The sequence below is a fragment of the Sciurus carolinensis genome, chromosome 5, assembly GCF_902686445.1.
Source record: "Sciurus carolinensis chromosome 5, mSciCar1.2, whole genome shotgun sequence".
Classification (NCBI taxonomy): Eukaryota; Metazoa; Chordata; class Mammalia; order Rodentia; family Sciuridae; genus Sciurus; species Sciurus carolinensis.
In genome coordinates this window covers 106,554,930-106,580,270 of record NC_062217.1, presented here as the reverse complement: position 1 = coordinate 106,580,270, position 25,341 = coordinate 106,554,930, and the positions used below count along the sequence as shown (strand labels likewise).

At 32.5% G+C, this 25,341-nt stretch overlaps 1 protein-coding gene across 1 annotated transcript in view; it reads left to right on the top strand.

Moving 5' to 3' along the window:
* Pcdh15 (protocadherin related 15) overlaps window positions 1-25,341 on the top strand; it is a 942,952-nt gene that overhangs the window by 856,174 nt on the left and 61,437 nt on the right.

Below are 25,341 nucleotides of genomic sequence, written 5' to 3'. Positions count from 1 at the left end.
TTTTTGAAATTTTAATGTTGACTAAATTAATGCAGAAAATAACACTACTAATGATAATACTTAATTGAAAATTTTCAAAAATCCTTCATATTTCAAAATTTTTCCTAACCTACTTAGAAGTTTTAAATATATTTGAGACTAAAGTTGATGATATTTAATATTTCCCTAATTTTATCAAAATGTTTAAGAATATTTTAAAAGTTTGGCAATACAAATAGTTGCAATAGTTTCATGACTAACAAATGTATGTTAAAATATTGCACTTTATTGGGGAAAGAATTTAAAGGCTATTCATTTTTTATTTTCAGTTACATTTTTTGAAAGTATTTTAATAGTCATTTCCATAACTATAAATACAGTCTATACAAAATCCAAATATCCCTAGATTTTGTGTATTTGTTTCTGGTTTTCTTTCACTACTAATAGGAACTCCCTGGATAGAGCTCTTTTTACAAGTATTAGTTTATCACCTATCAAACACACTCAAAAAGAAAAAGAAATGTCAATAAAGCAAATAAGACATGTACTGTGCTTGTTCTTCTACAATGCCAAATACTGGTACCTGATCTGTATCACCTGTTTTTATGAAAAGTGTTCCACATATTTGTCCATCACTTTATTCACAACTTATAAATTGGAATAACAGCCCTCAGTAGCCAATTTTTATCTTATTTTATGTTTTATTCCAATTACCAGTTAAATCGATTCAGTTCGATCATTTTGCTAACAAATATTTTTGAATGCTTATAGTGTGTTAAACACAGCTCTAGAGATTAGATTTAGAAGAATTTAAAAAAATTAAACAAAGAATGAAAGTTCCCACCCTAGCGATGCAAATAAATTGTGTAGGATATAAATAGTTTGGTGCAATCAGTAGCTATTTAATATAAAGTCATGTAGTGATACATTCTATGACAAGAACAAAATTTGAGAATGGTGTTTTCAATTAGAAAGTTTAAAAAGAGCTGTGTGAGGGGAAAAACTTAAATGCTGATGTGAATAAAGGAAAATAACAAGATTTATTAAATCTGAGGGAAGGAACATTCTGAGTATTCCAATGTAAAGCCCCTAAATCTAGAAGGGGCTTAAGAGACCAATAAGACTAAGAAATGCTGGGTGGAGATGAGACATGTACCCTGGGGCTGGACTATGGAATTTCTTTTCTGTGCTGTAAAGAAAGTCTTTGAATAATTTGGACCAAATGGTATGTCTTAATTCAATATAAAGGGGATTATTCCTGATACCTTGAGGTTGGAAGTTTGTAACAAACACAGTACTTTGAGACAGGAGTAAAAGTTGAGCCTAATGCACTACTACTCCAAAGTGTTATCTTGGCTTTAACCATGAGGGTGGTCTGTGCAGATGTTGAGAAGGAAGTCAAAAGGAGAATAGAAAGGATTTACTAACAGATTCTATGTAGTGCTTTAGGAAAATTCAAGAATGCCTCAGTTTTTGTTCTAAAGAGGTCCTTGTCCTTCCCCCAGGCATTGTAATGACAGGGATTGAGTTAATTTGTGAAGACTTTATGTTTACTTTTTTAATATGATTAAAAAATTTAATAATTTAATAATAATAAAAGATTTTGGCAAGAAAGTTGCTGTTACTGACCTACAGTTAAGAGAGAAATTGTGGACTAAGATGAAATCATCTGGAAGGCTGTTTAACATAAAAATCCAAAACCTAAACCCTGGAACTTTGACACTCAAAATCAGAAAGAGAAGAAATTGCTCCCCTGAGGTAGCAGGTATACTAGGAAAATGCAAGATGCATGAACCATGTAAAGAAAAAGAATGATAAAAAAAGAGTACTCAACTGTCAAACGTTATTGTGATTAAAAGGTTCTTGTGTATTTTCACATCAACTTTTCTAATGGGAAAATACTGTGGTGGAGAAAAATAAAACAATAATTGAAGGGCTAAAATATTCCATTGAATTTTTCTGGAGATGGCTGTAGCAAGAAAATTTACTGGGTGATTATGTTAGTGCATTTTGCGATTCTATAACAACATACCTGAGAATGGATACTCTTATAATGAAAAGAGGTTTATGTAACTGAAAGTCTAAGATTGGTTGGCTCCATCTATTCAGCCTGTGATAAGGGCCTTTTGATTACCTTACAGCATGACACATGTATGCTAAAGAGCAGAAAAAGAAACAGCCAGGCAAGTTTAACATTCTAATGAGAACTAATCCAGTTCCAGGAGACCTGACCCATTCCTTCAAAACCAAAATCAAACAAATCCTTTCTGAGAATGGTACCCTCATGATCAAATCACCTTACAATAGGCCCCATCTCTTAAGGATCCAGCACGTTCTAGACAGATACATGGGAACCAGGCTTGCAGCTCATAAAATTTTAATAAATAAACCATAGCCAAATCATAGCAGTGCTACAATATGATGGCATCTGCTTCAGAGGAATTGGGATGAGGTAGCAAAGGAGACAGATGAATGTGGTATAAGCAACAACTGAGAGACAGATGAAAGCTCTGCATTACAAGAAGTATGGGAGCCACTATCCCAGAGACCCCAGTGCATTTTCCAAAGAAGGAGTGCAGAGACAGGAAGGAATCAAAAAGTGGAAAATATAAAGAGAAAGGTTAACTATTAATGGACTATGAACTTGTAAGCGTCCTGAGAAAAGTACTAAAGGTGAGAGGTGGGAAACTGAGTCATAAGAGAGGGTATGTAAAGAACTTCATGAGAAATGTGTGATGGTGAGTCTGCCCTGCAGAGAACACATGAATTTATAGTGACTTGATAAACAGGGACAGGATTGACTGGCAAGAGAGAGCTTACCAATGATGCAGGTATGTCATGAAATAATTCTGTTAGGAGAGCACAGATTGCACTGTGGATTCTAAGGAAGGAAACAGTTCAACCCCAAAATGACACAAACGTTTTCTTGAAAGTACGACAGGCTCTGAAGGGAGGTTAAATTTTCTCAAAGTGAAGCTTATGTGAGGAGGACAGGCCTCACAGAGGAATCAGTGAACCAAAATAGAAGCAGCTAGGTGCAGAACAGGCTTGTGGAATAGTGACAGGAAGCAAGGGATTTAGGTGGTAGTGGGAGTAAACAATTTTTTGTGATCAATATCATTTTCAATTGCTCCCTTTCAGCTCAAAGTCTGAATCTTTTCCAGAATTTAATCAGGGTGAATGTGAGTTGAGCAGTTCTCCTAATTCATACTTAGGTAAAATATATTATTGAAAATAGCATGGAATCAAGGCCAGCTATGTTGTGGTTCTTGAAGGAGAAATGATTTCAAAATGTGGAAGTAGTCCAGGATTGTGAAAGAGCCTTTTTTATACCACTTGCTTTGAAATATTACAGTAATATTAGATTTCATCCACCATGAATGAAAGCTAATTTTTTAGCCTACCATAAAATTCTAAATGATATAAGTTAAATTTAAAAAAATATGCCATGTGTAAGAAAAGGAAGAGGAAATATTGCATAGAATAGGAATGACACATTTAGGTGAGGCTTTGAAATATCAATGAAGAAAGCTATACTAACTTAGAATATTGATAGTGGTTTTAGGACATCTTTTCAAAAAAGGCTATAGGAAAGGTAACACATTTAAATCAATTATCTAATATAAGTGACAGTAAAATAAAGTAGCACATCTGTTTTCAAGAGACAAATTCAATACGGTAAAGGACTTATTAGAAGTTTTTTTTTTTTTTTTTAAAGAAAATGTGCAGTATGCCTACTGTATGCTAAAAATACAAAGACAAACAAAACAGTTTGCAGAGTTAACATTCTAGTAAATAAGAGCCCTTCCCCAAAAACAGTAAGGAAAGAAAAAAAAAAAATATATATATATATACAATAATTAAATCTGAATGGGTAAAATACCTCATGTAACTTAGTTCAGGATCACAGTGAAAGAAAAAAGAATCTTCACCTGGAATTTAGGTAAGTTTTAGAATATTGGTTACATCAGGATAATTTAGATGAAGTATCCTGAGTTTTATGTTCGTAAGTATGGCAGACAGTTGACTGTTTCCCCTTCTTCTTTAACAGAAATCCAAATTTTCTTCATCTATTATCCTTGGGGAGTCATACATTTCAGGGGAGGTGAAACCTATTTGGAAAATTGGCTAGTTTGAGCAAGTTTTCATGTATGTTCTGTTATCCTTGTAAAACATGAACATGGGCATGGAGATACAACTCATTTTTGAGCAACTATTGAACAATAAGGGAGGTCTCCTGGAGTTTTCAGACAAAGATACTTTATACCAACATGAAGTCTCAGTTTTTGGCTCAACCATTTGAATGCTCATGTCATGTTCAAGTTATTCTTTGTGTTAAAAGAGCACAGAACAAAAGGACCGATCCAGAAAGGTCGACATTTACTATGGTTTAAATCTTCAGTCTTTAATTCAGGATTTCCATGTCAGTTAAAAGTACAACCCTTAGCAAAGAGCTAGAATAATAGAAAACAAGGACTAAAACAGGCATTTGTATACCCACATTCATAACAACATTATTCAAAAAGCTATAATCTGTGGTCTGGGATATAACTCAGTGGTAAAGTGCTTGCATGACAGCACTAAGTCCCTGTATTAATCTCCAGCAGCACACACACACACACACACAAAGACTAATTCTTTTGTCCATCTATGGATGAATAAATAGCAATATGTAGTCTATACATACAACTAAATATTATTCAGTCCCAAAGGAAGTAAATATGACACATGGTATATGGTGGATAAACGTTGAAGTCATTATGCTAGGTCAAGTAGCCTAGATACAGAGGACAAATATAAGATTCCACTTATATGAGGTTCCTATAGTAGTAAGATTCATAGAATCAGAAAATACAGTGGAGGTTGCCAGGGCATAAAAGGAAGGAAGGGGAGAAAATAAGGATCTACTGTCCAATAGCTACAGGATCACAGTTTGTAAAGATGAAAAAGTTCTGTACTTGAATGGTAGTGATGTTTGCAAAATGAGAATATGCTTAATGACACAGAACTATACACTTAAATGACTAAAATGGTAAGTTGTGTTATGTATATTTTTCTACAGTTAAAAAGATATCCCCAGGACAGGATATATCACCTTTATTGATAGAATATGAAAATGATTCTTTTCTAAACTGTTATTCTTAATTAGAATCCATTTCCTTTCAGTTGGTATGAATATGAAACTTATATTAAGATGCAGAAGTAAAGATTTGTATAAGTCAACTTATTTCTCCTGATTCTGTTACTGTTGTTGAACATTTTATATCAACATACACCCTCAGTGGTATCAGTGCCAGATGCAGGAGTTGCCAGTGATGCTCATTGTGGAGGTCTACTGTCCCTTCTGAGCTGGCAGATAACACATATCAGGTTCTACAGGACCCTATATGTTCAAAAGGATCCCTGAAAATTCTGATTCCTCCTCTCTGGGGCAGGGCTGAAACCAAATAGCATTATGTGAAATGTCCTACACTAACAAAAAATGATAAATTTGGTTACATTGGAATAGCTGTCTAGTAGGACAATGACACCATAAATGACTTAAAGAGAAGCAATAAGCGAAAGACAAATAGTTGCAGCATGTATTTTAAAAATACACTTCAAAAAAACAACATCTAGATATGGAAAAAAACTTCAAAAATGCAACTGCACAGTCATTAAAAGCAAGGTGGAGAAGTCATGAATATATCACTCATCATTTTCTGTGTGACAGGGATGATTAGGCTTGGGCTTTGAACATTAACTTTTGTTTACTCATAATAATGGATGAGTATTCTGTATTTAGTAACAACTGTCATTTATTTTCCATGATTATTTTTCTAATAGCTTTGAAAAACTATTTACCTATTTTAGTCAGAAAATTCATTTAAATAAATAAGAAACATAAAGCAAACAATAAATAAACTAAAATTCATTGAAATAAAACAAATTAAAATAAATCAAAGAGTCTACCTTAGGAGTGAGGTGCAATTATTCCTTATTGTATCATTTGGGGAAAAAAAAGAAGAAAAGTAAAGTTGAATAAATTGTCTAATATCACTCAACCACTTTACAGTCATGTCAGAATTCAAAATTAGATCCACCTTAGTTCAAGCCCTTTTCTTGTAACTTATACATTATATTGCTTCCTAGGGGAAGTTAGAGAATCTTGGCACATAATAACAGGATGTGTTAATTTTCTTCGGAAACTTAAGAGGTAATTAGCAAGCCTACTAATTGATTTTTAAATTAAGGTAAGCTTTGTGAATTATGAAACCCTCTATTAAGATAATGTTTTGTCAGCTTTCTCACCACTGTGCCCCAAAGACCTGACAAGAACAGTGATAGAGAAGTAAAAGTTGATTTGTGGCTCACAGTTTCAAAGGTCTCCATCTATAGATGACCAGCTCCTCTGTTGTGAACTGAAGGTGAGGCAGAATAGCACAGCAAAAGGAGGAAAGCAGCTCAGGACAGGGCAATAAGAAAGCAGAGAGTAGAGAGAGTTCTGCTCACCAGGGATAAAATATGCATCCCAAAGACATGCCCCCAGGGACCCATCTCCTCTAACCACAACCTACTTGCATAGAGTTACCATTCAGTTAATCCATTCAAGTGGATTAATGCACTGATTATGTTAAGGTTCTCATAACCCAATCATTTCACAATCTTGCAATGTCTTAAACATGAGCTTTGGAGAGACACCTCATACCTAAACCATAACAGATAAAAGTATAGATTTGATTATAAAAAATATCTTTCAAATAAATAATTTTTTACATTTAGTGCATGCTGTTTTAACCTCAGCAATAGCCTCCTATTACACAAATACTGGGAAAGGTTAAGTATCATCAAGATTAATAAAAATATCTCAAGTATGAAGATATGCTCTAGAAGTGTAGAAAGAATCCCTCTGTTTACAAGTTGCAAATATGAAAAACACAGTGTCAGAAAAGAATGAATTACAATGTTGATTTCATGTCTACTCAAACCAAAATGATCTTGAACATTGCATCTCTGAATTATTAAAGATGTCAGACTTAAGGAATTTATGGAGTGAAAGAAAGGATTTTGAAAAGGCAACAAGCAAACACAGAGTTCTCACACTCAAATTGTTTATTTTATTTTCTAAATAAGCAGAAAATGATGGTGAGGAATTTTAGCAGAATGATGCTGTTGATAGAAAAAAGTCAAGTTGATGATCAGAGGATACAGATCTTAGTGGCAGAAGGTATAGAGAAGTTCAAGGCTGGCAATGCAGATGGCAGTATACTCTATCTAGACAGAGGGGTGAACTTCTGAGGGCTCCTGGTCTCCAATTCTGTTCCTGTTCACCTGGGTCTGATGGAGAGCATCCCCTGTACCTTCCTGAGGGTTAGTGTGTGTTCCCCCATGTAGCTTCCATGCGACTTACAGATGAGATCACTGCATCACAGGAGCAGTAAGTAACATTCCTAAACTGTATAGCTGGTCAGTAGAGAAGCCAGGATCTGCAGCCAATCACTTGGATTCTTTTCTATATCTGCTCCTACATCTCTCTGAGGCATTATATTCCACCACATGGACTGCAGATGTTTCTCACTAACACTGCTTGAGAACCAGGTATCCAGTAAAGTCTTCAGTTACTTCTAATTGTTTGTTTGTTTATATGTTATTTATCATTAAAATACCAAGTGCCCCAGGACAACCATTACATTTGAGAGTTACATTTTAGAGGTCCAACAGTCTATATCACTTAATTCGGAAATCTTCATCACCATGTGTTTCTCAGTACTTGTGGATCATGTCACTGTAAGCTGGTGGGTTGTTTTACAACAATTTCTAATTGTCTCCCTAGTTATGCACAACACATATAAATAGTGCAGTCCTGAAGTAAAGGTCTCACCCAATGCTTATTAAAATTCTTCTTTGTCAAGTGTGAGGAAACAAAGAAGTATTCAAACTCCTCCCATTGTTTCAAGAGAGAGAGGTGTTTCCTAAGGAGATCTTATGCTTGTATTCCTTCACATTTTGGCATAGCATCTGACCGCTTATGGTTTGTGCTTTAAACAAACTGAATGTATATAGGTACCTGATGGTGCATTGCTTTCTTGACTATTACCCTGTGACTGAATTACTGTGTCTTGTGTAGCAGTTAAACACATTATTTTGTTATCATTTATCTGTGTGCCTGTTTTCCCTACAAGAATTCAAATTTCATTTAAGTAGATGTTATGTTTCTCCTACACACATTCTATAGCATGTCCAACATTTCCAACTGATGTTTGTTTATGATTTGTATTTGTTCATTCATTTTTACTTATACCCACTCCTTTTGGTAAATTACTGATTTTTAAGTTAGCAAAACACACTTTACATAAAACATTTTAGAGCAAAATTATAGCACTAAGAATAACATTGCCCTTGACCTTCCTGATAGTTCACTTCTTATTAAAATTAGGAATATAGACTTGCTAATATTTTTTGAACGTTATACTTTTATAATAGTTTTCCATTTATTGAACTCCACTGGCAAAAAGCAAATGTTAAGAAAATGATTTTACCTTAACAACTGGCTTATTTTTGTTTTATGGTCTGTTTTACTCAGCTTTTTCGATACTGTGACTTAAAGACCTGAGCAGAACAATCATAGAGGAGGAAAAGTTTATTTAGGGACTCATGGTTTCAGAAGTCCCAGTTCATAGATGACTGGCACCATTCCTTGGGGCTCGAGTGGTGAAGAAAAGTATAGTGGAGGGAAGCAGCTCACATGATGATCAGAAAGCAGGGAGAGAGAGAGAGAGAGAGAGAGAGAGGACAGAGAGAGAGAGAGAGAGATCTCCACTTACCAAATACAAATATATACCCAAAGCCATGCCCCCAATCACCCACCTCCTCCAGCCACACCTTAAGTTCCTTCAGTTAATCAATTGCATCAGGTGATTAATTCACTGATTTTATTAAGGCTCTCATAACCCAATTATTTCTCCTCTAACCCTTCTTGCATTGTTTTACACGTGAACTTTTGGGGGACCCCTTACATTCAAACCATAGCAGTTCCCTTCTTTCTAGGCCCTTATTTTTGTGAATTGAAATGTTTATTTGCTACCTTTATAATATTGGATACTTGTAAATAGTTGTTTATTTTTATATCAGAGAAGACTTTGGACTTGAACTTTTGGGCAATCCTTGAACTGTTGAGTCTGTGGGGACTCTTGGAAATGAACTAAATGTATTTTGCATTGTGAGGTGGTCATGAACTTTTGGGATCCAGGGCAACATTATGGTTTGGATGTGAGGTATCCCACAAAATATCACATGAGAGACTATGCAAGAAGGTTTAGAGGATAAATAATTGGGTTAAGAGGGCCTTAACCTAGTCAGTGAATTAACCTGATGGGATTAACTGAGTGGCAATTGAAGGCATTTAGGGTATGGCAGGAGGAGGTAAGACTGGGTGCATGGCTTTGGGGTATATATTTGTATTTGGCAAATGGATATCCCTCTCTCTCTGCTTTCTGATCATCATGTGGGCTGCTTCCCTCCACCACACTCTTCTCCCATGGTGTTCTGTCTAAGCTCGAGCCCTGAGGAATAGGACCAGCTGACTATGGACTGAGATCTCTGAAACCATGAGCTCCTAAATAAACTTTTCCTCCTCTATGATTGTTCTGATTAGGTCTTTAAGCCACAGTATTGAAAAAGCTGAATAAAACATGTTCACAGATCGTATCATAGTTTGTCTACTGAAATCTCAGAGAAAAATAATTGATACATCTTTACAACTTTAGAAGATGAGTGCAATATCAATGGCGGCATACTAAATTTCTCTTTGGTTTTCATCACACATTCTTCTTTTATTTTCTATCATCTTTCTCTCTATTTCTGTAGTGTTAAATCTTATTATTTTTAGAAGTACCTCACTTCTCTTTTGGTATACTGTGAGGTATATGCAAACAGTTAATCATTAAAATCTATTCTGTTTCTACACAGTATTCTTTTATTAATTTTTAAAGAACATATTATATTGTTCTTGTTAGTATTATGTTGTACTACAGATCACTTTAATTTATTCCTCCTATGTGACTTAAATATCACTAGTCCATGCATTTTAAGTCTGTGTTTTGCATGTGTACAAGTTGAGAACCATGAAAGCCTATCAACAGTTTCTCATGACAACATTTTTCCTGAACAAATAAAACATTATAGCTATGTTGCTTTTAATGCAAGAGGACAGCATGTCTATTTTTGTGGACAAAAATTGAGTATAAAATAAAATAATTCTGCATGTATCTTTTACTCTTTATTTCTCCCTCACTGCTCTCTACACAAGTAAGTCATTTTATTGTCCACAGAAGGGAAACAAAAAATCATCATTCACTTAACAGAAATTTGATTTGTGCAAGTTGGTTTGAAAGTAGTTTAATTCAGAATGGTCTTTGTTTTCTTTCTTTCAAATAGAAATAAAACTAATTTTCCCAGTCTTTCCTTGTCTAAAAAATGAAGAAAGTTTGGATAATTAAAAGTAGAAGAAGAGTAGCTCTTATAACTGGAAAACTCCTAAAAAGTGGAAAGTTTGAAAACCTTTTATGACTCCTCAGTCACTGAACATGATATGTGAAGCGAAAGTAGTTTATCCAGTGAATAGTCAAATCATTTAGTGGTTTGTCTATTTCCAAGTCTGAGTGCACAGTGGTACGACTAGAAATTTATTCAATGTCTGCATATGGTTCAGATGATTAAATGTATAACAATCCAGGGTAAGGGTGAGGGATGTTATTTTTTGAGTTAAGCTTGAGTTTTTCTTAGGAGTTTTTATGTTACAGTGCAATGACAATTGTGTGTTCTCCTAGCTTATGTTTCAAGAACCATATCCTCCATTATTTCACACAGATTTGTCAGGAATATCAACACTTGGTTCTCCCTTTTAAAAATCTCAGAATTTTTCTGAACCTCCATTTAACTCCGTGTTGTACTGACCCAGCAGAGGAGATCTTTATAACACCAATTTTAGCAAAAATTAGAAAATTGAGCTTTAACAGTTTTCATTCATACTTCTCTAAATATATCTTAATTTGAATTGTCTATTAATATATATAATAAAAAGTTTCTTAAAATGTGTTCTGTAGAAAATGTATTTCCAAATAAATTATAAGAAATAATGATTTTCCCTAGTAATTCTAATTATTTTATGTAGTGAAATTCATCAGTCTTGAGGTGATATTTTATACATAAGGATAATAAAATTTGCATTTGTTAGTTCATTAGTCACTATACAGCTAAAAATTGCATGTCTTTTACAATGTTTTCAAGTGGGCAAAAAAATGTGTGCATTCACAAAAACTCAGTCTAATGAACAATAATAATAAAATCTAAACTAGGGATTTCCATCAAATAGATACTGAAATTTTATATGATGGCTGCACTAGTTTTGGTAAACATATTTCTATATTTTATAGTGTATCATTTTATTCCCAGGGTTTTTTTTTTTTTTTCCCTCTAAACATGCCTGGTCTTTTAGGACCCCAGTAATCTAGAAAAAGTTGAAAGTCAATAAGTTTTATAGTATTTGAAACACTTCAATACTACCCAAGTGCATAGACCCCAAGACATGCTGTAACCAATATCAAAGAAAGTATTTTGATGTAAACTTTATATTAGAAAATATGTATTGTGTGAAATTCTGAAAAAAATTGAACAGAATAACTGGGAAAACTTTCTATCTTCAGGTAGAATTTTTATTAACTTATCTAGAGAACAGTTTTTAAAAGAATGTTTAAAATAAGGGCACATTGGAGATTTTTTATTTTGTTCACATCATACCATAGAATAAAATAAAATTGAGTCAGATTATTTTTTAGTAATTAATGTATGTCTGATAAGTGGAAGAAGATGTTAAAGTTCTTTAAAATAAAAAATTGAAAAGACATGCAAATTGGTTAAATAGATTTTTAAAAAGAGGAAGGAGCTAAATTCATATAAAAATAATCCTAGACTAGAAAAATCCATCAGTTTAGGAATGATTATAGAGATCTCTTAAATCTTCCCTCATATGTAGATATGGTGCAAACTGCCATAAAGTGAAAGTATTAATAGAAAGTTCTGAACAACAGAAAATAGTCTTTCATGATTATAAAGTGAATTATCCATTAAAAATAGAGAAATGAATAGTCCTTTCTCTGGCATTAATGAGTTGTGGTATGACATAATCTTTTCTGGAACACCCTGAGCATATAAATAATAATCATGAAAATGAGGTATATCCAATGAGAAAAGAAAAAGAACACAGTGAAAAATATGCATCTCATATTGATAAGGGACTGATAGCACTAAATGCAAGTGAAACACTGAATTTTCTTTTAAAATGCCATTCAATGTAGCAGCATTTCTTATAGGAATATAAGCAACTCCATTTTCTGCCAGTGTTTGTGTTCTGTTTTGAGCTTAAAAAAAAGATGTATAGATGAATATATTTGTTTTAATTCCTCCTGGAATTTGATAAAGCTATATGGTAGTAGGAATTGGGCAATATTAATTGCAGATTTTAATGAAATCTATTAATTCAATGCAAATGTCTTCCTGTTCTGAAACAAGAAACTTGGTAATAATCTTTAGCCCACCACACACACTTTCTTCAATACAGTTAGTTTATTGACAAACCATGCATGAGCCCTGGAGTCAGAATTATATGTTTTGCTCACCAGCAGTTTGAGGTCACTAACTGAATCTGTCATGGTTCAGAAATGACATCATGAGGAATGGCTTTTATTGTATCAACCAGAGTTAAAAAGATATCCTATTTAAAAGCATTTAGACCAGTGGAAGCCACTGAGTATACTCTCAGATTATTTCTTATTTTTCCCAGATCTTCCTCAAATAGAATCTTCTGTCCCTAACTGCTTTTCAGCATTGATGCTCAACCTACATTCAGTCATCTCAGTTGTTGTCAGTGCCAGGCACTGAAGATTAGACTAACGAACTGTTTGGATTAGAGCAGGTTGGACAGACAATTAGTTTGAAAACCGGTTGGCCAATGCTACTTTAAAAAAAAAAAATTATTTATTTTTATTTTTAAAGACTGTATATTTATTCATCATACAGAAATCATGTACAACTTTTAATTTCTGTGGTTGTACATGATGTAGATTACACCATTCATGTAATCAAACATGTACATAGGGTAATGATGGGCCAATGCTACTTTTGATTCAAATCAAAACATTGAAACTTTTTAAAAAGTACCCATTTTATTATTAATGTAATATAGAAATTATCTTCCAATCTATAGTAATTTTGGCATTCTCTGGGTTGGTTTTAACTGTTTGCATTTATATACCCATTGAAAAATATATCCCTTTTGGACTTCATGCAACATGTTTTTGAAAGGAACTTGGGGCTAAACCATTCACAGAGGTCGTTGCTGGGTCAGGATTTCCTGTGTATGAGAGGGTCCCCATCAATAAGACCTATTGGAAAAGCAACCCTCCACACAAGTGTCCTTAACAACAACTAAAAGATTTAAAAAATAAAAAAATAAATAAAATGCCATATGCAAAAAGTTATAGTTTTTAAAAATAATTTTCTTGATTGTAATATTTTTGTACTATACTTTCTGTTATATGATGGTTGACTCAGAAAAGAATTGAAATGAAATTCTTAACTGTTTGTTAGTGACCAAATAGTAGGTCACAAAGTGTTCCAGATGTCTGATTCTGGATTACAAAAAGAACACTTAGGCACGTGTGCATGCTATGTTTATGTATATGCATCTAGCATGTATAAAAAGCCAAATATCAATATGTTAACAATGTCTGTACATTGATAAAATTGTATAGTGTATAATATACCCTAGCTCATTGCTTTTTCTGGTATTTCTCAATTTAACAAGAAATAATAAAAGACTACATATTAGATACATTGTAAAATAGTGTTGGTGATTTAAAAATTTACAATTTTTCTTCTTTACAAGTAATGTAGAACAAGATGAATTAGATGTACATGATTTAGGTATAATTAAAAAGGAAAATGGAGGGAAACCATAACTATTCAAGTAATTTTGCTAAAATATACTAATATTTAGTTAAAATTCCATTGACAGTTCACATGAAGTAACCATATTTCTTACAAGCCAGCAAGTGGGGATACAAATATTTAATTTTAACATTAACTACTCTGATTTATAGTAAGTTGCTTTAGATTTAATAGTTTTCAGATAAATTCCTGCAGCCCGTGATCATGGTTGCAATCACATTATTTTAAACTCACTCTTGATCATATCCCTGTAATTTTCCTCTTACATATTTTCTGCTTAGTTTCCAGTATATTTTATGAATACGATTCACATAAAAATGTTGCATATCTTTAAGAAGTATATATTTAGCATTTTACCTAGGAAAAAAGTGATCTATTATCCACATTTTATAAATGTTATGCTTAAGAACATAAATATTTCAGTGCTTATTTTTTCTGATGATTAAAAAAGTTATGAATGTCCAATAATTTGACAAAATAGAGTTATCAGATATGAACATCGAAAGGTAAGCTGTCTAGCTCTGAGCAGTGGCACATGCCTATAATCCCAACTGTTGGGGAGTCTGAGGTGAAGTCAGCCTCAGAAACTTAGCCAGGCCCTAAGCAACTCAACAAAACCCTGTCTCTAAATAGAATATGAAAAAGGGCCAGGAATGTGGTTCGGTGGTTAATTCATAGAAATGAGCTCACATCTGTCACTTCTCAATATTGATATTTAAAACACTGATTTTCTTCTACAGATATTTAAGTCAAATAATATTTAACCACTTACTGGACATGGTACTACAGTCAAAAACATGAAAAAAACCAAATCTTTTGTATAATAAAGACATATAATGATAAAATGTTATGTCGAATGCTGTAGTTAAAAAAAAATGTACTTAAAATATACCACTAGAAACATGTAAGCCTTCAGGAAAACCTTCAAGTTCTTATTTGAGCTGAGTGTTTATTGCTTTATTCAACACTGTATATAATTTCTTTGTGTGTCTGTGCTTACTCCATATATGTCCAGGAGCAAATATCTTTTGACTTAATAGACAAGGGATATTTCATTAAAGGTAGAAGAAACTGCATTGAAAGAATTGGAAACTTAAAAGAACATAAATTGTTAGAAAAAAAAATAATAAATTTAGGTTTCAGAAAATATGTGTACAGTAAATGTAGGGCAAGAATTTGAAATAGTAAACTGGCATGAGATTGTCTTAGCATTCATTTTCTGGAAGGTTGGAACATTCAATTTTTTAAGCTATTGCTAGGATAAAAAGTGAAACACAGGAGGAGCTAGAATTGGACAGTGTAAAGTTGCCAGAAAGTAACAGAACTGAGAGATACTATAGGGTTAGAATGCTAGATATTAGATATTGGACTGGGGTTAAACATAAAAGAATGCTGAGATTTTTAGTTCGGTTTAATCCTGAGAGGGTGATCCCCTTTCTATGTAAAGAAAACACAGAAAGAGAACCAATTATGGTAGTCATAAGAGGACATTGCAAATGGGAGAGAAACTGAATTTGATTTGAATTGACTGAACTTAGTGTAACTATGGAACAAGCCAGGGAGTTGAAAATAATGATGATATCATTTAATTTGTTTTGAATGCAGAAACATATGTATAACTATGGATTTATTGCAAATGGTACAGCTTTCTTATATAGTTGAAGGACAGCAAAGCTGTCAATAAAACAGACATTTTGTAATTAAAATTTTACATTCAAATTAGTTTCTTCTCTCACAGAAGACTTAACATGTGTTTTATTTTGTTAATGCATTCATTGAATGCAGCACAATTTATTTCATTTTTGATATGGATGAAAAATTAGAACAAGTGATTTTAGAGTACAGTGGAAAATATCTTGGAGGAATTTACGATTAGTCCTCATATTAGCCATAATGAGGAAAACAACAAAACCATCATTTATTAGCTAATAATACTCAGTTTCCAAAAATATTGTACAAGGAAAGGAAAACTTTAAAATGTAGGGACAGACGTGGTCAGACCTCACACCCCACTTGAATTTAATGCAAGTCTTACTTATTTGAGATTGTCAAGCTTATACAATATAGACTATTGCAGTGTGTGTGTGTGTATATACATTACATATATATATATATATATATATATACATATTAAAAAAAATTTGCTGTTCCTCAGCTCAGTGTCTTTAATCTTCAAACAGATGTTGTCCTGTGATTTTTTAGCATCATCATTTAAATTAAATTTTAATAAACTCTATTAATAAGTAGCCCTGTAAGGATCTATAATTCTAATTGTGCATAAATTTATTACATTGTTATTATTATTTCTACTCTGAGTTGTATTTTACCTTTTAGAATACCTAAGAATTATACTAGACTTTTACTTAACTCTACAAATAGTAAATGGATATACTGAAATTAAGGATTATGGACATCTGATGGGAATAACCTTTCTGACATTCTTATGCAAAATCAAACACTGAGTTTTCTTATTTAATTTCTTCTCTTAAGCAGAAATCTTGAGTAGCCTTATAAATAGATAAATCTACTTGATATTTCCTTATTCATATTTTATTATAGACTGGGCATATTATTCTTGAAAGTTTTAAAATGAAAGTATCTTTGTAGTTTTAGAAAATTAGTGTAAAACTAAAGTAGTTCTTAAAAGCCAAAGAGCTCTATTCTTTTTGCCCTTTGCAAACACAGCTTGATGTACAGACATTAGTTGGTGGGAGTGTGAGGTCTGACCACTTCTGCCCCTACATTCTAAAACACTTTCACTCTATCTGAAGAAAAGTGAACCTTCAGTGCTTTTAAAATGGGTCTAATTGAGAAGCTAAAGTTAACATTATTGGGCTTTAATGGGCTTGGAAGTTTTAGGACATTGCTAATTATTTCACTAATATTTCTGCATCCATAGTATTAATTTAGGCAACAGAGGAGAACAGTTACTTAGGTTGTTAGAAAATTAATGGTCTCACCTACTCCTCTGTATGATAGAGGTAATTATTTGGTGATTTCTTCTTAATGTTGGGCACCTGTGTGCATTAAAATTTCCAGATGAGGTCTTAGCAATTCATAAGTGGTTGCCTGTATATAAGCTTTAATTTAAAAATATAATTATACCAAGTATAATTGTAATATTTACTTTTGACTTTTATTCTTTTTAAACAACTCTAGACATAAGTTTCCTGATTTTGTTCACCCAGGGAAACTTATAGAAGTTAGTGAATCAACTATTTTGGGGTCACCTCTCCCAGATATTAATGAGTATGCCATGAATACAGAATTAATTTTTATTATAAAGAAACTGATATAATAAATAAAGTGGCATTGATTCTTAGGTAAATTTGATTCATCTGGTTTCCCTGATGAGTCAGTTTTGATTTTTAAGCACTAAGTTAGCCAAACTTGTTAAATGCTCCTTTATTCCTACCTAAAAAATGATGGAAGACACTTATGATGTTTATTTATTTATGCCTTTATTAGACTATCTCTATGAATTTTCCCCAATTTTAATGAAGCAATTATGTTTCTAGTCATAATGGTTTATAACATTTTTTAAATATATAGCTGTTTGCTTTATTCATGTGTAAGTTTTTTCACTGATGACATTTTAGGCAACTTTTTTCTTCTGTGAAAGTCAGAAAGGTAAAATTTTCCCTTAAAATCAATTAATTCTAAATTAAAATATAAATAAATTTAGTTTTATTTATCCAATTACTTTGCTTCTTTTAGGGATAATATTTTACTGTAGAGCATAGACTATCTAGTATATTTAGCCTGGTTTTCAAGGGGAGGATCAGTACATTTTTTTGTAATTATAGACATAATAGATTTTATGCTCTATCATTTTGTTTTGATTTTCTTTTATCATTTTTTCTAGTTCTCTTTTTCACTCCTCATTAAAATAGTCTTTTGCATTTTTTTCTTACTCCATGTGTCCCTTGTATGGTTCAGGACTCTATACTTCCCAGTAAATAAGGGCTACTTTAGAAATTTTAACATATACATTTGTACCTAATAATGCCAATGTCCTTGTCATCCTAAATATCTTAAAGGGTGTTAGAACATTTAACTCCAGTTACTTCCTTTTCCATTTACCTATTATTGCATTTGAATGATTTTTTTTGATCACACACAACAGTATAATTATTGTGCTATAGTGCCATGCTTGCAAAGATTTACCACTTCTTTGTTTACACTTTTTTCTAAATCTTAACTCTTCCATCTGGAATCACATTCCTTTCATTTCAAATACACAATTTAGACCTTTCCTTTCCATGCAATTCTTTTCATGGCAAACTCTGAATGAATGTGTGAAAAAGTGTTCATTTTATCCTTGTTCTTTAAAGTCATTTTCATTAAGTCTAGAATTCTAAATTCATAGTTATTTTCCCCTCTTCAGGTTGAAGATATTTATTTCATATCATCTTCCATAAATGTTGCTGTTGAAAAGAAAACCTGTCAATCTACTTCTAAGACCCTTGAAAACTTCACTTTGGGACTGGGGTGTGGTATAGGATGTTTTTTACTTTCTACATGTTGTATAGTTTCTAGGTGAGACTTATTTGCTCTGTCTTAAAGTTGTTAGCATTCTTAAATCTGCAGATAGCTGTCTTTAATCTAGTTCTGGAAAATTCTGTTCTGTTCTCTCCTCTCTTTTTTTGACATTCTTATCAGATATTTGCCAAACTTACTTCAATTTCATATCTAAAATATATTAAAGGAGTTTTCACATCTTTGGGTCTCTGAATAATTTCTTTGCCCTATCATTCAGTTCACTAATTCCTTAGTCAGCTCTCCCTAATCTGCTAATAATCCCATTTCTGAATTTTTAACTCAAAATATCTTCTTTTTAATTTCTAAAAGATACTTCTAGCTTCTCAACTATTTCCATTCTTTATTTTAAAGATGTTTATTATTTATTGAAACATTAAACTTAGGTTACTTCATAATTTGCATGTTTATTTTTATAGTACTTATACTGTCAGTGGCTGGACCATTGTCAGTCATAGGTCACTTTTCTTAAATTTCGAGTGAGGTTTGTTCATTCATTCAGGTGGTGCTATTGTGTAGATATGAGGCATCCTACAAAAGCTCATGTGTGAGACAATGCAAGGAAGTTTAGAGCTGCAATGATTGGGATTTGAGAACCTTAACTTAATCAGTGAATTAATCCTCTGGTAGGGATTAACTGAAGGCAGATAGGTTATGTCTAGAAAAGATAGATTATTGGAGGTGTACCTTTAGGTATATAATTTGTCCTTGGTGAGAACAGTCTTTCTCTCTGCTTCCTGGTGGCCATGTCCTGATCCATTTTCTTCCACCTCACTCTTTCACCATAATGTTCTATCTCATGCTCTGGTCCAGAGCAATGGAGTTGGCCATCTGTAGACTAAGGCCTCTGAAATCATGAGCCCCAGATAAACTTGTCTTCCGCTAAAATAGTTATCATCATGTCTTTGGGTCACAGCAATGAAAAAACTGACTAAAGAAGGTAGTATGCAGAATCTTTGAACTTTACAAACTCAGAATAGTATGATTTCTTCTTTGGTTAGATACATTTATAGTATATGATTAAAGGCAATAAACTCAAATAGTGAAATCTCAAGGAAATTTTGTTCTCACTGTATACCATGTGAAAATTTAAGCCAAATGATTCTCTTTGCAATAGTTTTGTGGTGGTAACAGCAGTAGCTTAGAAAAGAGATGAATTTCTCTTTCTCCCCTTACATTGAGAATTTAGTTTTCTGGGTAGGGAATCTTATTCATTTCTAAGAGTACACCATGGACCTTGCAGCCTATTCTCTGAGCTACTCAAGCCTAGATACATTCAACTTCTAGTTCATCCAATTCACAGAATACCCATGTAAGTAAAAGCCACCATCAATATTAAGATTACTGCATTCCTGCATTCACTTCTCCTTGCTGGTTGCTGTAACAGAATATCATAGGCTGAGTAGTTTATAGATAAGATGAGTTAATCTCTCATGGCTCCTTAGGCAGTGAAGTTCAAGATTAAGGTGTCAACAGATTCAGAGCCTGATGAGGGTTTGCTTCCTGGTTCATAGGGTTGTCTTTCTGTTTTATCATTGCCTGGAAAAAGTGGGTAAGGAACTCCATGGGACCTGATTATAAGGCCACTAATACCATTCATGTCAACTCTGCCCTAGTATACTAAATACCAAACTCTAAATCACTAAATGTCATCACATTGGGATTATGAATTTGGGGAACATGAGCACTTAATCTACAGCACTTAGTTTTTGATCTGCATATTTACTTTTTCTTATCATCTCTTTATTGAATCTAGGAAGAATTCTTAGAATAGGTTATTAAGCATTTGATGCTATTTTCAGTGGAATTCTATTCCTGGTATTTAGTATGACAAGTATGACAGTTTACAGCGAGACCTACCCCATGAAGCTATAAGCCGTCTGTGTGATTATGAGCAATTTACTAATCTTTCTGTGCCTCCACCTGTAAAATAGTAACAACAGAACTTACTCAAAGGAAAGGATGCAATAGATAATGATATAATGCATGTACAGTTTTTACATGATACTTGGCAAATTAAATTTTCAATAAATGTTAACAGACAGAAGCAGCAGCAGCAATGCTATACAAATAATGTAAAATAGCACCAGACTGGTTGATCTGAGACAAACCCAGATTCAATGACTGCCTTCAGTAGATGGGAGAGGCAGAGGTTGGCTGCATTGAAGGAATGACTGTGGGGTAAGGAATTGGATATAGTGATTATAGAGAGATTTTTCTGAGAAACTGAACTGGTAAAAATAGGTATGAAATTTGTAGGGATATCATCATAAGTGTGTATACAGTAAAAGAAGAGTTTCATTTTGTTTTAATGAGAAAGGTATAATGTGTTTTATAGTCTTCAGAATAAAAGGTTAAAAGGACAAAGATAAATAGAGCTTCACATCAGAAGACCTGGGAGTGTCTCAGATCAAGGTCTAAGTGACTTCAATGGGGAGAGGAGTGTCAGTTCTTTGGGATTTGAAGAAAGAAGTGAGAGTAAGTACAGATGTAGGTTTTTTTAGTTAAGTGATCAGAATTCAAGAAATCTCACACTTAATATCCTCAATTTTTATGTAAATTAAAACTTCCTCATCTCCAGAGGAGACTGAAAGAATATGTAAATTAAAGGGCCAACTGTGGTGGTGCAAGTCTGTAATCACAGTGACTACTTCCTGAGGCAGGAAGATCCCAAGTTTAAGGCCAGTCATCAACTCAGCATAGTCTTGTATTAAAATTAAAAAAAATAATAAAAAGGATTGGGATGTGACTCAGTAAAGTGCCTCTGGGTTCAACCCTCAGTACCAAAAAAAGGGAAGAGTGAATTTTAATTGAGGGACAGAGAGAGAGAGAGAGAGAGACCACATATATAGCAAATATTTTCTAAATAGAAGAAAGACACAGATGACCTCAGAGTTGGTTGACTTATAATAACACTAGTAGTCTGCCTGATTAGTTACTTTATGCACTCTTCAGTCACCAAGAATACATTGATGATTACACTGATCCAAGAGAAGAAATGCCCTGGTTTTGTTGAAGGATAAAGTTATGAGAATCGTGTAACCAGCTATAACTTACCGGATGGAGCAGAAAGGGACATGAACTTTCATGCAATGGATACAAAGAGGGAGTTTGTGGGAATGAAATTGTACTGATAATAAAGAAGGCTGAATGGAACATGATGGTGGAATTTGGGGTCACAACTTTATAGCTTGATGTTTAAACTTCCAGAGATGGCACATTCCCCTACAAACAATTTCAACATGAGACACAAGATTACAATTACTATGGAATTGAAGTGATACCTCAGATTTAAAGATGATTTGCTAGATGTGTTATCTGTTGAACATTGAGGTTATTAAAACGTAAGAAGTGAAAGTAGAAGAGAGAAACCGAGAGCTAGATACTGATACCGCCTATTCAATAACAAGGATGAGGAGAGTGCATATTGTACATGTTTGGATTTCATTTGAGGAAGAGGTTTTGCAAGTTTGATTCAAAAGCGATATAGAAACAATAAAGGAGAGCTGGAAAATTAAAAAAAAAATAAGATTTAAAAAACTGGATAGACCTTAAGATTTCTAAGTGAAAAATGATTAGTGTATTATTTGGTTAAGGAAGTTAGAATCTTATGATTATCTGTCTAAATAAATAAATCTAAAATGGTTACATGATAAATTTCCTTATTTATGGAAAAACATCATGATATTTTGAAAAATATTAAACCTTTTGATTAATATGATCAAAATTTAGATTATTAGTAACACTGTACTTGGACATAACTCCATATATACTATATATACATATATATATCCCAAAGATATACACATCTTAAAATGTTATTTCTTAGGCATTATTCTTCACATTTTATGGATAAAGAAACTAAAAGCTGTTTCAAAGTTACATATGACTTTGGAGTCCATGTCACTCCAAAACACAATACAAAGGTAAACAAATATTTCTACTTCAATTGAATTAGAAAGTAAATTGATAGAATATACCACTAAAAGTCTCACTGACTTTGTACATCCTAACCCAAATTTTAAATTGTGCTCTGAATTCTATATTGATATTTTTGTATTTTATATTGATATTTAATGTATATCTTGCCATTTACTTCATGAAAAGAACATTTTGGTGTTAATTTTGTGTAATTATAATGTATGCACTCCTATCAGTCAGAATTAGATCTCATAGATAGATTGAGATCCTAAATCATGTATTTGTCATAAATTGAGTTGACTCAAATTTGAACATCCCCTCAATTGTTCATAATTACTGCATTCACTGAAATTTTCATGATTCACTCTTTTCCTTACAGGTATTCAATTATGCAAACTTGAGAGAGAGGGGAGAAATTTGAAAAATGTTAATGATCCTGGCAATTATTCTCAAAATCATTTCAGGATGGAGATCATGTATATTCCAAAGAGTGTCATGCCCATTTAAAGAAACAGAAGTTAAAGTGGGGTCATTATTGCACAATATACATCTGTCAATAGAGTTTCATACTTAAGAAGGCTAATAAACATGATTTTTAAAATTTTGTCTCTTTTTTACTAATTTCTCCAAATATACCATGAAAAGTTATTTAAAAGATCCTAAATATTTCTGAACTAAAATGACTAATTCCACATCTAAACTTTTACATTAAATGATTATTTGTTTTAGAAAAGGCATGTTACAAAAAGCACTTTAATGTTTTAAGATGAAATATGGCTATTTTGTAGTTATCATAATTTAATGAATTAGGAATATTATCAAGTGAATTTGTTTATTGAAATTGGAAGTTAATCAGTGGGAACTGTGTAAAGTAGTTTAATGTACCAAGCAATCACTATGATTTTATGGTAACCATTTTTTCTTTTCTAATGTGATCTCATTGTTATGCAGCATTTATTATAATATAAAAAGGCTCAGAATCTCACAACATAAAATTTAATGAAAGAATTTAGACATAAAATAGAACATATTCTATAGATCCATTAGTATAAATTTCGAAAATACACATGACTAATCAATGACCCAAGGAAAGGACAGCAGTTTCCCCAAGGGAGGTGGGTAGACCTAGAATGGTCAGAGTATATTCTGAACATTGGTGATGTTCAATCTCCTGATGCAGATGCTGGTCACACAGATGCATATTTTGCAAAACTCTATTGAACTGTACACTTATAATTTGTACACTTTTTAATGTTTTTTGCACCTCTAAGTTTACATTAACAATAGTTTGTTCCAGGTATAATTCCTATGTTAATCAGAAGTTAAAAGATAAAATACCACCAAATTTTTGGCTGCTTTGGCATTAGTAATAAATTTGCTCATAGTACAGGAATGTCTTTGACTACTGGTTTTAGATTTGGACTTTAATTTTAGTTGGGAATATGATTTTTAGTTTTTATTCTGTAGTTTGTTAAATTAAAAAGAAACTTGTGAGTCAAGGCATGAAAAGAAAAACTAGTAACTTTTTTCCTCTATGCGCTTTTTTGTTCCATTTAAGTGAGAAGATGAAGCGATGTGGAAATCTAATAACCATTACTCCACTGCCAAAACAACTCTACTATGATGCAAACCATACACACCATAAAGAGATTAGCTGGTAGTCTGAGCCCTCTTCTAAAGCTGAGAATATTAACTCCTTAGAAAATATTTGATTCTGAAGTGAAATATTTTAAATGATTCATGTGTGTGTGTGTGTGTGTGTGTGTGTGTGCAAAAAATTTGAAAGTGAGTCAAGGTCATGCTATACCTTGACTATACTATATTAATAGTATAGTATTACCTTGACTAAAACTATATTAATATAGTTTTGCTATTATTCACTAATTTAATTATTTGTATCCCAACATTACCACTTATATATTCCTTGGCTATTGAAATTTAATTAAAATTATATCAAATTAAAATTTAATTTACTTAGCTACATCAGCCTCATTTAAAGAATATAGTAGCCATGCATTGCTAGTGTCTATTGTCATATGGGGTAGATTTAGAACATTTCTATCATCCAGAGTTCATTTGGGCAACACAAATTTACATAATTAAAACAGTAACCTCCTCAGAGAGATTTATCTTATTATTAAATGTTTCTGTAAAATTCTTAGCATTACAATGCAAATGTTTACTATGATATTTAATGATAATAGCATTAATAGAAATAGAAATAAGATTAGCTATACAATGGAAAAAAATAATGATTATAAGTGAAAATACATAACATATACCTAGTATCATGAATAATGTATATATAGTCTTGTGTAATTTTTCTAAAACTCTCTTCTTCACAATTTTTTCAAATATTTCACTTTTAAATAACTTTGAATATTACATTCTGAAAAATGTCCCTTAATTAGGAGCCATAGAACCAACTTATATGTTATGGTCACAACTGTATTTATAAAGAAATAGAAAAGAAATTCAAGCAAATACTTAATCTTTTTTAATTCTAAATGGTAAGAAACTTAAACATAGATTTTTAGTCACCTACCACTAATAACAAAACCTGGTCAATCAGGATACAAAATGATTAAGAAAGAAATTGGATTAGTTGTTAACCTTCTGCTTCTGTACTTATAGCATCAACTCATTGAGATCATTTTATGCATTCCCAAATTTGTTAAAAACTTTGAACTTTGATTTACCTTACTGTTATTTTAATATTTTGTACAGTCTTTTACATTTACCCCCTTGAGGCTACATGCTAGATTTTTTAAAATTCATGTGGTATGCCCATTACACTAAGACAATCTTCAGGTAAACAACCAGACCCACCCTTTGTTGAACTTATCAGGCATATCAGTCAAAAAATTTAACTCATTTCCTCCTTTACTGTCTATATACTTTGTATTCACATTTCAA